This window comes from Leuciscus leuciscus, assembly GCF_965113295.1.
Source record: "Leuciscus leuciscus genome assembly, chromosome: 6".
Classification (NCBI taxonomy): Eukaryota; Metazoa; Chordata; class Actinopteri; order Cypriniformes; family Leuciscidae; genus Leuciscus; species Leuciscus leuciscus.
Window position 1 is genome coordinate 19,160,784 of NC_138730.1, and position 11,075 is coordinate 19,171,858.

Consider the following 11,075-nt stretch of genomic DNA (forward strand, 5'->3'; position numbering starts at 1 on the left):
CGGCCGGACATGTCCGGGAAAAAGAGTATGGTAACCGCTACTACTCAGCTTTCTCCTACTACTCAGCTTTCTCCACAGAACAAGAGCCTGCTAGCTTAGCTTCCAAAAAAGATGTCTGACACTATGTGTACATTCTGTGAGTGAGATCCCACCCTCTATGGGCGGGTTGAGAACATGCGGGACAGCCCCTACTACTGGCTGTAGTCTTTAGCCTCTGGCCAAAAAATCCTCCGGAGGATTTTTTCCAGACAAAAAATACATAAATCTCTCGTCTCAGGGGGACATGAGGGAGGGAAGCACGGTAATTCGAAAATACTACAGGTTTTCAACTAATACAAAGCTTAATGCTAAATCCTGAAGTATCCCTTTAAAGGTGCAGTAAGGATTTCTGAGAAGCACTGTTGATATTTGAAATAAACAAAAAACCTACCCAAAAGGATCACACTATCATCTTGATAGCTCCGCCCTCAAATGCACAAACATGCTATGGAACACAGGCCCCTCCCCCTCATGAGTGGACACGCCCCTTACTGCTGATTGGCTGTACGTGTACGTAATGTTTGTCAATGACTTAATAATGAAATTATCAATTATCAACTAAATTAAATGTTGTTCCATTTGTTTTGCCTAAGAGTTCATATCATCTTTGTATCAGCCATGCAGAGGTCAGGGTCTGCGAGATGGTTCAAGCGCAAACAAACTGATATGAGGCAAACTATCATTATTGTGTATAAACAGTAAAAAAAATATAATGTAATTGCAGCGTCACAGATAGAAAATGTGACTCTACATAAAAACACACACACAATAATCCCCCCAGTCGTCTAAACAAACTGTTGCTGATAATGTTTACAAGCTCCCAGCATGCATTTGCAGCTTGAATCAATTATGTCGTTATAGGATTATTTGATTTTGTTGTTGTCAGTGTTCGTAATTTGTTGTGAAATGACTTGGCTATCAGCAAGTCAAGGGTCCTTTAAAAATCAAACAGCAGAAACAGAGAGACTCATAAGGCACAGTTGCATGGACAACCATCAGTCAACTGGGAATGGGATCGTATGCTCACTGGTTTATTCTGGTCTCCAAATATACTCCAACTATGCTGAAAATTCAGCTTTAACATTACAGGAATACATTACATTTTAAAATATATTAAAACAGTTATTTTATATTGAGAAAAAAAAAATTGACAATATTTCTGGTTTTGCTGTATTTTAAGAGACTTCTTTCAAAAACATTTAAAAAATATTACCAACCCCAAACTTTTTTGTATTTGGAAAACAATTGTAAATCTTTGCTAAGCTGCATTGGTTCTGCTTCATTAAAATGCATAGGCTTTGGTGGAGAAACGTCACAGAAGTGTGAGAAGAGGTTGTAGTCCAACATTGGATAGAGGAGAAAGTTTAATAATCAGATCAGGTGTTGAAACAAGAGAATCATAGAAAGTAGAAATCAGTTTAATCCTTTTTTCTTCTGCTCTGATTTTACAAAGCTGCATCATAGACTTCTGAATCTCACACTTCTCCCCAATAAGCCGCGTGATTTGACGTATGATTCATTGTCTGTATTTAAATGCCAAAGTTTAATACTTAGGGATTTTTTGAAAATCCCTAAGAATGAGCAATAGCAATAGTGGTGCTTTAGAAAATACCATTCATAATAATGAGGAAACAAAAGTGCATTGTGACCAAAAACAATGTTTTCCTTTCAAAAACTACTCTTTTTTGGGGGGAATTATTAATGGGTTAGTTCACCCAAAAATAAAACTTCTGTCATTAATTACTCACGCATTGTCATTCCAAAAGTTGAATGACTTTCGGTCATCTTCAAAACACAGTGAAGATATATTTAATCAAACCTGATAGATTTCTATCCCTCAATTGAAATTCCACTTAAACTTTGACGCTATATAAATATAAAGATATCATTAAGGTAATCCATATGAATCAAGCATTTTATTCCAAGTCTTCAGAAGAGACACAATCACGCATGAAGAAACCTCAACCGCGCAAGTATTTATTTAATGTATGTTTGTGTAACGGTCATCAGCTGGAGTGCCCTTGAGAGCCACCAGAGGGCACTCCACATCAGACTATCATTATTCACTCACAACTACAATTCCCATAATTCACTGCCCGGACTCATCATCCCTGATTATCACATTCACCTGTGTCTCATTATATTGTTTAGTTCACCCCATATAAGCCTGGTTCTCCTCATCATTCCCTGCGAAGTCTTGTACGTTATTCCATTGCATTTCCTTTGTTGTCGTTGTTCCTGGTTCTTGATCTCTGCCCGTGTCCTGGTTTTCCCGTTTCTGCCTCACCCTCTGGATTTGTCTGATTGTTGGATTGCCTGCCTGTGTATGACCTTTGCCTGGATTTTGATTACGATTCTGTATAACCCTTTAAATAAAACTGCATTTGGATCCTCAACCTTCGTGTCTAGGAGCAGTTCATAACAGTTTGTGCATTAATCAATGTTTGAATAAAAGCAAATTCAATTTGTTCATCATATAAAGTGATTGTGAAGACTTGGATTAACTGCTCGATTCATATATGGATTACTTTTATGATGTCTTTATGAACTTTTTGAAGTTTTGGTGGAATGGACTTTCAGTGGAGGGACAGAAATCTCACAGGTTTCATTAAAAATATCTTCATTTGTATTTTGAAGATGAACAAAAGTTTTAAGGTTTTGGAACGAGGGTGAGTAATTAATGACAACATTTTCATTTTTTCTGTGAACTAACAAGTCAGCATGACCTCTGATACATTACCGATCCCGAATAAGTTGGTAACTCCAAATATTTGAGGTAATCAGTTAATAAATTCAAAGTTTTAAGTAAGCAGAACCAGTGGATTTTTGTTTTGAACTCATACATTTTAATTGCTCTTAACTTGAAATATTTGAGTAAGCTAACTCATGTACATTTCACTCAAATTTATCTTGTAATCTTAATTTAAATATTTTTAGTAGTGGAAACTTGCCTATAGCTTTAATAGGTAATTCAGTAAAATCTAACATGCTAATTGGTAACACAATACTTTCAGCATTAGCATAGCGTAGCAATTGCTGAACGAGTACGACAATGTAGAACATTTAATTTATCTGTTCTCAAACCAGGCTCATGCTCCACTCGTCACCATGATAAAAAATTAAAAAAACATAACAGAAAGTCTTCTAAATGTTGCACAAAAACTGTATAACACTTAAGTTTCAGCATGTTGAGTGTAATGGCAAAGCATGCTGAGAAATAGAAAATTGCAGCCCAGTTTCAGTTAAATTCAAGTTTGTCTAAATTAAAAGAAACAAGTTTAAAAAACTCAAAACAACGAAACAGTTCAGATTACTTAAAATGTGTCAGTTTTGTGACCTCAAAAGAAAAAGAAAGTTCTATATACTTAATTTGATTGAACTAATTTGTTTCATTAAAGTTTACTACTCAAACCAATAGAATTTTTTTTGCACAGTATGGTTTACAGGTACTTGACCTCTCATGCATAGATAGATTCTGTACTGTTGCCCTGAGGCTCAGGTCACAAACTCAGTGGAAGATCAATGGACTTGTGGAAATGTTTGGTTGTGTAGGTTGTCACAGCAAATCGAGAGTTATGTTTCCAGTATGAGGTCATGTGTGCTGAATCGATGTTGACCTGAAAAAACTGACACACATGTTTTGAAAGTACATGCAGGTGCAAAGTGCAGTGCGTATCTGTGCAGGTGTGTGCTTGAGACTTACACTTTAAAGGCCCAATGAAATCATGCGATGAGCAAAGTTTTCTGTCTTTGCTTTTAACATATTACAGTAACACTTAAAGAGTTGGAGATGTGTTTGAAAATGCCAGCTTTACAATTAGACGAAAGTTGTCCATTAAGATCTCCAGTCGAACATGTGAGTTATTTGAGTGATTTTGTTGTTTCTGCATTATTTGACATTTAGACTATAGGTGCTACAAATGCATAATTGGACTGGACAGTTTTTTAATGATTTGCTGGTTCTTAAAAAACATTTAGTTACCTTAATATTCAATGGATTAAAATAGACACTTGTAACAATTTAAGGTTATTTGCCAGAACACTATGTTTAGTTAAAGTGACCATGAAATCAAAATTGACAATTCATATTTTTTTATGGAATATTTCAATGTTTATTATAAATTATTTATCTGTGCAATTAATTTTTTATTTTTTTATTCATGTGCCCTCATAATCTTAAATCAAAATATCTTCCCCTCCTTCCCCTCTGATGATGTGTTTACTGACGTGTCACTCACATGACATCACAGCAATAGCAAACCTCAACCATCCAATCAATTCCCCATGGACAAAATCAAGTCCCGCCCTACATTTTTTATCAGAGGCAGTTTCACTCAGATATACGTCATGATAGGGAAGAAAAGACTATCACAAATTATGATTCATGCCGACTTTAATATGATTTAAGATGATTAATTATATCTTCTCAATTGCGCAAAAGAAGGAATTTGTCATTATGTTGTCAGGGTTATTTCTATGTCCTTATTTGTGTTTTATGGTTTTCCCTGATCCTGTTTGCCAGTGTTCTCATTCATTATTAGTTTCCTTGGTTACTGATCATGCACAAGTTTGTTTCCATGGTTTCTAATTAACTACACACCTGTTCTGTTTCAGTTAATTAGCGTCCTCTGTGTATTTAATCCCAGAATCCCTGTGTTCTTTGCCTCTTTTCAGCAATTCTGCAACATAATTTCAGCAATTATGTTGAAATCATGTTGGTTGTGTAGTGTTTGTTTCTCCTGAGTTAATTAAAATAATCTTTATCGCGCATTCTGATCTTTATTGTTTATACACGCTAACCTAGTGATGGGAAGTTCGGATCATTTTACTGACTCTCTTTTTTTATCTCGTTCATCAAAATGAACAAATTTTTTTTCGAGTCATTTCGTTCATTTAAGGGGCTTTAAATGTTATACTTTTAACGGGGCAAATTCCCCGAACACATCCACCTACACAATCTTGATCATATTCTGAATTAAGAAATCATTATAATGCAGTCAAAAATAATTTACAGGGAACATAAATTACTTTACCTTCCGAGTCTTTCGTTCATTTGTCACGTGACAGATGCAATGAACAGATCGTTCATGAACGACTCCTCACGTTTTCTGTGTTTCAAACTGCACTAAGATATACATTTACATTATGCTACCTAAAGGTGTGGTCATGTTTACTGTTGTTCAATGAATGTGTGTGGTAAAACAAAACAGTCATTTCAATAGGAATCCACGCAATCAGGAATTTCCTGTCAGAGCGAAAGATTTTCCCACACACATTTGACAACAGATTCAAGTTGGTCACATGGATTTGCTATGTTGACCAATAGAAAGCTGCTTCGTGGAAATGTTGCTTATGTGACTGCACATTTAGACACAATGACAGATTAGTTATATTGTAACAATTATTTATGAAATTTATTTGATTGCCTTAAAGAGGCTATATGCAACTTTTTCCCCAAAATAAACGTAACAATAGCCTTTTTATTTTACCATTTATGACTCAAACATCTCCTGATGAGCATACTGACACCTTGTCAGCTCACAGTGGGTGCACCTATAAGCCTGTATCCTATTTTTCCTATTTTCTGTCGGGTCGGATTTTCCCGCGCTGTCTGCGGATGTGACGTCAAGCGCGTTCGTGTTAAACGTTTCAGATCACTCTGCCACCACCGCTAGTCAGCAAACAAACTTAGTTTCTCAAACAATATATGTATTTGACTGTTCTTACCTCTGTAAACATAATGTTGACTTCTTTGCAGCGGATGACTTGTGAAGTGTGCACGTACGAGAGCGAGCAGAAAGGAAGAGCAGTTCCGTTTTTTGGCCACAGGTGTCAGTCGCGAGTTTAAATTTCAGAAAATCGCATGTAGCCTCTTTAAAATTAAAAAAATATATATTTGTTGTGGTTTCTTTAAAAGTTGCTGCCTTAAATTAAGAAGCCTGGATGTTTAAGTCATTTCAACTTAAATTTCATTAAACTGACTTAAATTAGTTGATTCTTGTAGAACTTGTAGAAAAGTTGAAAATTACTTATTTTGATGAGTTAAGGCAATGTAAAAACAAATGTTGTCATATATAATTAATCATATAATTGTTTACAGTGTGAAGTAGGAAAGGACGGGGCTATGGTTTACATCACAGCCACATTTGTTGCATTTACATTTATTGCTTTGCTGTGCTCATTAAAGAGGGTAAGGAGGCTAATTTAATTTGACAAACATTTAGACACTCATGTGTGCAAGATGACTCATCAGTAATTTTGTTCTGTTGTGAAACCAATTTGAAATATGTTTTTGCTGAAAGATAATATTTTCACTAATTTCCACACCATCAGTAAAAAGGGTACAAAAGCTGTCACTGGGGTAGTACCTTTTTGATCCACATTTGTACCTTATTAACCACTAAAAGGTGCATATTAGTACCTTAAAGGTACCATTTGAAAGGGTTCCGCCCCAATGACAGCTTTTGTAAAAAAAAAATTGAATAAAAAAAAATCTAAGTGTAGTAAACTAGCATGTAAATGGCTGCTAAATCTAATAAAAATCGACTAAAATCCACACAGGTCAAATTTTGACCGGTAATATGACATAACCAACAACTCTGATATGTACAGCACAGAAAAATAAACCACTGTAATGTAAAGAAATGCTTTAACTTTCACACTTATTTCAAAAAAAATTCGTGAAATCAGAAAATAATATATATTTATGTTAAGAAAAGATGTTTATGTGTGTTTGTAAATGAATGAGGAACTTTATACCTCTCTGTAGGTGCAACCTTGCCGATCAGCGTGAAACCTTAAGAACCAAAGCACAGAATGAACTCATAACCACAATCATTGAGTCATGTATGACCTGTAAATGAATGCTTTTCTTGGAACAGCCTCAACAACTTTCAGAACTGTGTCTTTGATGTGTGATAGTGATGAGTAAAAAGGATACAGCATTTTTACCAGTAGCAGGTATATTGATTTGTGTGACATACTGTATGTGTAAGTAATATGTATATAAAACTATGTAACTAAAAACAAAAAGTACCTTGATTTACCATTCAAACTAACATTATAAAACAGTATAGTCTAATTAAAGTAGAAATGTCTGATAAACTCTTAGGTGGGCCAAAGATTTTTCAGGGTGGGTCGTAAAAAAACAGGCTCTAACAAAAAAGTATGTTACCCTGGGTTTGGCAATGATTGCTCAGTAAAACTATGATAAATATATGATGTGTGCATGTTTCTGAAGGAAAGGATGACCTTCACTCTCAACATGACCAACAGCACGGAAAGCCGTATGAATGTGAAGTGAGCCATATTTCTCTAGAAAAAGTCAGTGTCCATCCAAATTGAGATGAAAGATCTGTGACAGCATTCGTTTCCGATAGGGCACTTTCCTCTTCTAAAGAAAGAGGAAGCGTGTATTTGGATATGTGAGAGGTGGGGGCAGTTTCACAATGAGCTTTAAGAGATATGACATGCTGCCAACCTTTCACAAAGAAAGAACTTCACAAACAATTTCCCATACAGAGGCAATACAGAACAAGATGTGCTACATAAAAACGCAACATTGTAATGATTGGCTCATGCTATGCCAGTCCTTCAGCGCTTTGTTTGATTAGAAGTTACAGTCTTCATTTCTAGCATGCTACTTTTTACTATCCAAATGTTGTAATTTCTCCTCATAGGTACACCTTGCTAGTTGGACCTCCAAAACTGCCTAAATTTTTCATGGCATAGATTTAATAAAGTTCTGGAAACATTCCTCAGAGATTTTAGTCCATATTGACATAATAGCATCACACAGTTGCGGACATTTGTCCACTGGACATCCATGATGTGAATCTCCTGTCACTTCACATCCCAAAGCTGCTCTATTGGACTCACTGTCATGTTCAAGAAACCAGTTTGAGATGAGTTGAGCTTTGTGACGTGTGTGTGTTATCCTGCTGGAAGTGGCCATCGGAAGATGGAAACACTGTTGTCATAAAGAGATGGAGATGGTCAGCAACAATACTCAGGTCGGCTGTGGTGTTTACAGTTTTTCTGAATTGCTAAAACACTTAACTCCATTCTCTGAACCAAATTCTCAATAGCCTAAACCTATTTGTCGAATAAATCACTATTTCTGCAAATCCCTAAACAAGTTCAGGCGGTTAGACACTGCTTGCAAATCTCCTGCACTCTTTTTTGCAAAACTCTAAACACATTCTCACTCACTAAAACACATTTTGCACTGTGACACATTTGTCTCGCAAAACAACACTAAACACAAGAGGCAACAGACAACAATTCGAAATTGTTCACACTTATTTCTTATAATGTGATCAGACCAACTGTATGAAAAATGAGCCAGTTCAGAGTGCATAGATGACACAGATGCACTGATGGAAACAATCTGAGAGGGAGAGGAGGAAGAGGATGAGGACGAGAAAGAGCAAGGTGTGGACAGTGTTGTTAAAGTGCTGGATGTGTCAGACTGGAAGGTTTTTTCCTTCGTCTGGCAAGAGACGAGATTGCCTGTGATGTGGACGAAGTCCTCAGGCCAGAGCCAGCAGGACGATGTGATGCTGAAGCAGAATCGATCTCTCATTGACCTTGATTTTCCAGCTGCATAACGTACAGTATTTGAGTGTACCGTAACATGCTTTTCATTTAGAGTTGTATTTGACCCCTTTGACTTTTGCAGTTTTTACAGTATGCAAGTGCTGAATAAGCAGACATTCAATAGGCCTATGCTATTCAATATTCAGTACAATACTATACTTGCAGTGCATACAGTCTACAATATATTCACCTTAATCAGCTGCAATCACTGTACTTTTTTATAATTGCAAAAATTGTTTACTGTATACAATATATATTTTTTGTATCTGGTCTGGATGCTGTGTTCTCCATTTTTTGATGTAGTGTCTGATCTGTAGTGCTTATTTGTGTAAGATCTGAAAGCATTGCTTGATTTTGAGTACAGGTGAAATGGTTTTGAAGCAATGTTTGACTTTGCCAGATGAGTTTAGTTGGATTTGTGTTTAATGTTGTGAGAAAATGGGTGAAGGTTTCAAGAAAGGTGTCTTAGCAATTGTGAAAAACTGTAAACGATGCTCAAATTGGTACTGAGGGACCCAAAGTGTGCCAAGAAAATATCCTCCACACCATTAAACCAACACCAGCGGCACCAGCTGAACCGTTGATACAAGGCAGGATGAATCCATGCTTTTATGTTTTTTACGGCAATTTCTGACCCGACCATCTGAAAGACTCATCAGACCAGGCAGCATTTTTCCATTCTTCTATTGGCCAATATTGTGGATACTGGATCACTGGATATATCTTTACCATTCTCTGTAGAGATGGTTGTGTGTGAAAATCCCAGTAGATCATCAGTTTCTGAAATACTCAGACCAGTCCGTTCGACACAAACACGCCACGTTCAAAGTTACTGAAATCACCTTTCTTCCCGATTCTGATGCTCAGTTTGTACTTCAGCAGAACGTCTCGATCATGTCTACATGCCTAAACACATGCCTTTCCTTCCATGAGATTGGCTGATTAGATATTTGGATCTTCAAGCAGTGAACAGGTGTACCATAAAGTGGACGTATATTGCCTATTATGATTATGTTGAGTGTAATGCATAACTAATTAAGTACTGTAATTTAATTACTTTTCTCTTTAAAAAGTAAAGGGATTACTCTTAATTTTTATGTTATTTAATTACAGTTACTTAAGATGTAATTGCATTAATTACTGTATAGAACAATTCTATAAAACCATGTGTTTTTAACATCAAAACAAGTGCATTTAACATAAAACTTAACGGCTAATGATAGAGATTTTAACGTGACCTTCTCCCTTTAAATACTTTGGTCAGTTCAAGAATAATTTATGCAATTTTATATAATTTATTTGAAAAAAAGAGAGAAGAGCAGTTTTACGTCTATCCTTGTATTGTTCAACTGGTCGAGGTTGATATGGGATTCAGAAAGTAATTAGTAATCCAATACTTTTTTAGAGAGAGAGTATTAGTACGGTAATCTAATTACACTGGTGAAGATGTAATTTGTAGCTAGTAATTAATTTCTTTTTAGATTAAATTACCGAACATTGATTTTTGTATAATAGGCAATTGAGCCCATCAAGCCAATTTCTTAAATAATTTTTTACAAGCCATATAGCTAATTTATATAGTCTAAAATCTTAAATCATTTAAGTATCTTAAATATTGTATTGAGTTTGTTGAAAAAATATTTAGTAAATAATTGTTAAAAAGTCTAATTTAAATTATAGAATAAGGCAATTATTTTAAGCTATAAAAAGTCAAATTATAAAATTTCGAACAAATAAAGTAAGCTAAATACATGTCAAATCATTACAATACAATATTTATTTATAAAGCACTTTTAAAAACAACCAAGGGTGACCAAAGTGCAGTACAGAACAGAAAAAATAAATAAAAATAAAACAACCAATAAAGAAACACAAAACAATAGATAAACAACAATCGTACCTAAATCAAGGAGTATTAAAAGCCAAAGAAAATAAATAAGTCTTTAAAGAAGATTTGAAGGTGGAAACAGAGGGAGCTAATCTAATGTAGAGAGGTAGACTGTTCCAAAGTTTTGGGCCTGCAGTCGCAAAAGCGCAATCGCCTCGTTTTTTAAGTCTAGATCTAGGCAATGAGTCAACAGTGATCACTATCTCAGAGTTCTAGAAGGAGTGTACGGACATATTACACACTAGCTGTAGACGGGAGAGGGAAGACTGAGAGACACCACCAGTTTTATTTTCGTTTCAATTTAGAAAATTACTTGAAAGCCAAAGCTTAAGTTCATTTAAACAGGCCAACAGGAGTTGTAAACCATTTTTATCGTTATGTTTTAAAGGAAAATAGATCTGAGTATCATCAGCGTATAGTTGAAAGGATACTCCGTATTTATTAAAAATGGAAGCCAGAGGTAGCATGTACAGGGTAAACAATACGGCCCGAGGATTGATCCCTGTGGGGCTCCACAGTTTAGAGGTACACTAGAGGAGGACTGATGACC